Source organism: Mirounga leonina, unplaced genomic scaffold (assembly GCF_011800145.1).
Source record: "Mirounga leonina isolate KUSES-001 unplaced genomic scaffold, KU_Mleo_1.0 Mir_533, whole genome shotgun sequence".
Classification (NCBI taxonomy): Eukaryota; Metazoa; Chordata; class Mammalia; order Carnivora; family Phocidae; genus Mirounga; species Mirounga leonina.
In genome coordinates, this window is record NW_023270810.1 from 1 (window position 1) to 3,455 (window position 3,455).

The following is a 3,455-nucleotide window of genomic DNA, read 5'->3' on the forward strand; positions in this document are numbered from 1 at the left end:
AAAATTAATAGACCATAAATGTGAGTATTTATTTCTGGACAGTCAGTTCTGTTCCATCGATTTATATGTCTATTCTTTTTTTTTTTTTTTTTAAGATTTTATGTATTTATTTGACAGAGAGACACAGCGAGAGAGGGAACACAAGCAGGGGGAGTGGGAGAGGGAGAAACAGGCTTCCCGCTTAGCAGGGAGCCCGATGCGGGGCTCGAACCCAGGACCCTGGGATCATGACCTGAGCCGAAGGCAGACGCTTAACGACTGAGCCACCCAGGCGCCCCTATATGTCTATTCTTATGCCAGTATCCCACTATGATTACTGTAGCTTCGAATTGGGTTTTGAAGCCAGGGCACATGAGTCTTTCCACTTTGTTCTTCCTTATCAAGATTGTTTTGGCTGTTCTGGGTCCCTTGATTTGACGTATGAATTTTAGAATTAACTTGCCAATTTCTGGAAAGAAGTCAGCTGCGATTTTGATAGGGAATGTGCTGAAACCATAGTTATCAATTTGGGGCATAGTGCCATTTTAACAATATTTTCTTCTAATCCATGAACGTGGCATATCTTTCCATTTATTTTGATGTCCTTTAATTTCTTTCAACAATGTTTTATAGTTTTCAGTGTAGTCTTGTACTTCTTTGGTTAATTTTTTCCTAAGGATTTTATTCTTTTTAATATTGTTATACATGGAATTGTTTTCTTAATTTCATTTTGGACTACTCATTGCTAGTGTATAGAAATACAGCTAATTTTTACACATTGATCTTGTATCCTGCAACCTTGCTGACCCCATTTATTAGTGCTAAGTTTTTTCCTACATTCCTAGGAATATGTCTTGTGGTCTTCTGGTTTCCCAGGAATATGTTGAAGCATTTCAAAGTCTCTGTGGACATCTTATTTCTCAGCTTTTTCCTTTTAAGATTTTTGGTTAGGCTATTTTTTTGTCCCGCCTGTTAATCCATTGCCTCACACGACCACCAGGATAAAACATTTACCTGTTATTGTTTTTTAAAAATGCCCCTTGAGAAGAAGAGGCTTTTAGCATTGTGCAGCTCTCAGTGAGGTCAAAGACAAGCTTTTCAAGCGAGGTTTTCCAGGGAACCCACTATACAGGTAAAACACTGACAGTTCTTTGAAAATGAGGCTTTAAAATAGCCAAACTGTGGAAAGAGCCGAGATGCCCTTCAACAGATGAATGGATCAAGAAGATGTGGTCCATATATACAATGGAATATTACTCAGCCATCAGAAAAGATGAATACCCAACTTTTACATCAACATGGATGGGAGTGGAGGAGATTATGCTAAGTGAAATAAGTCAAGCAGAGAAAGTCAATTATCATATGGTTTCACTTATTTGTGGAACATAAGGAATAACATGGAGGACATTAGGAGAAGGAAGGGAAAAATGGGGGGGGGGATTGGAGGGAGAGATGAACCATGAGAGACTATGGACTCTGAGAAACAAACAGGGTTTTAGAGGGGTGGGGGAGGGGGGATTGGTTAGCCCGGTGATGGGTATCAAGGAGGGCACGTACTGCATGGAGCACTGGGTGTTATACGAAAACAATGGATCGTGGATCACCACATCAAAAACCAATGATGTATTGTATGGTGACTAACATAACATAATAAAATGAAAAAAAAGAAAATGAGGCTTTAAGGAACTTCAGCTCCATTTTGCTCCCCTGGGATGTGGGCCATTTTTCAAGGCGACCATCAGGATAGAGAGCAGAGGTCTAGGACAAGTTAAAACAACAGATCTCACTGTTCTTACGGAAATTAGTTTTTATTTCATGAATGCTCTCTGGGTTGCTGCAAGCCCATTGATTAAATTTTCCAAACTTCTAACAGAGTTAATTCTGACCATTTTTGCCAGTTTTTGTCATTGTTGTTGTTGCTTTTATGAGAGATGAATTTTCAGATGTCCTCACTTTCCCATTTTAGCTGATTTGCCTATAACATGGTTTTTTAAATCTCTAAAGTCTCAATGACCATTGGCTAATTAAACACTTAGTCATGTGAGATGATTAGAGAAAAGGAATAAAAATAGAAAATGTCTTTCTCGGAGAAGCTCTCCCAGATGGAGAGATGAAGTCCAACAAAGTATTTCTGTATTTAGTGCTCTCAAAGTTAAGTTTAAGGTAACAGCTATTTTTAAATCCCCTTTTCTTCATACGAGTTAAACACAGGCTTTGAAGTCAAAACTGATTTCAAATTCCAGCTCTGCTTCGGACTCTCTTGACAATCTAGGACAAATTACATAACCTCTCTGTACCTCAGTTTCCTCGTTTGTAAAATGGGGGAATGATCATATCTATCACATAAGGTTATTGTGAGGATTAAATGTGAAATGCTGATCACAGATGCCTTACAGTCCAATAGTATTGCTTGTGATGATTATCTTTCTAATATTTGGCAAAAGTACAGTAATGATTCTTGAGTAGAGTCAACCTCAAGGAAGATTTTCTTCTCTTCCTATTTCTTTTACCTTTTTTGTTTTTAAAGCATTGAGAAGAAAATGTATTCAACACTTTGGAATAAAAACTTGTGTCAAAGAATGAAAAAATGTTATTTATTTATTCGACAAACATTCATTAAATAACTAGTAAATAACAAGCACTGTGTCAGGCACAGGGACAATGACAATCAAGTATGGTCCCTGCCCTCAAGGAGCCGACAGTCCAGGAGACTGACAAGGAAACAGGTGATTACATGCCATGACAAAGGCTGTGATACAAGGATACACGGAACATGTGGTGGGAGTATAGCTTTCACCAGTTCCTCCCACATTTAGCCCCTATTGTTTGGCTCCAAAACTGAGGAATTGGTCCTCTTTTTGTCTTTAACTGCGTGGTTTAAGCTGTGGAATTTTTTAAATTTCTAGATATAAGAGAAAAACACCTTAAATCATGGAGGACACTAGAAATGGTATTTCCTACAGAGCCAGGGCTTCCTACTAGGGTAGTCACTTCTGGGGTTTTCAACCTGAAAAGTTCTTTGGCATAGTTTTTCTTTGCCGTCCACTTAAAAAAAAGGTTTTTTCTCTTTCCCACTTTATCATTCAGAGACCTGGGTAGTTCCCAAAGGAAGAATGCTTTACAGATTTATAGGCAAAGGCGGAAAATGATTACTTTTGACCTTCAAGTCCCATACCAAAAAAATGAACATAAACTTTCATGGTAGTTACTGAAAATGCAGATAATTTTAATTCTATTGCATTTTTCAGAATTCTCAATCGTAACCCTCTGACAACTGTTGAAGATTCGTATCTTTTTAAATTGCCGGCATTAAAATATTTGTAAGTATTCCAACGATCTCATGGCTCATGAGATGATTTCTGCTGTTTTTTAAAGATTAAGTATCTTGCATTTTGGTTAAAAAGTCATAATTTAAATTTTAACTGGGTTATTGAAATAAGAATTATTGGCAAAGAAACAATGTATATGGGCAAGAC

The 3,455-nt window shown here is 37.5% G+C and overlaps 1 long non-coding RNA gene across 1 annotated transcript in view; it reads left to right on the forward strand.

Moving 5' to 3' along the window:
- Positions 1 to 1,614: 1,614 nt before the first annotated feature.
- Positions 1,615 to 3,455, forward strand: part of LOC118001766 — a 2,042-nt gene continuing 201 nt past the window's right edge. Inside the window, exon 1 of the long non-coding RNA XR_004676834.1 lies at positions 1,615 to 3,299. This is a non-coding gene — a long non-coding RNA (uncharacterized LOC118001766). The remainder of the gene's footprint in view (positions 3,300 to 3,455) is intronic.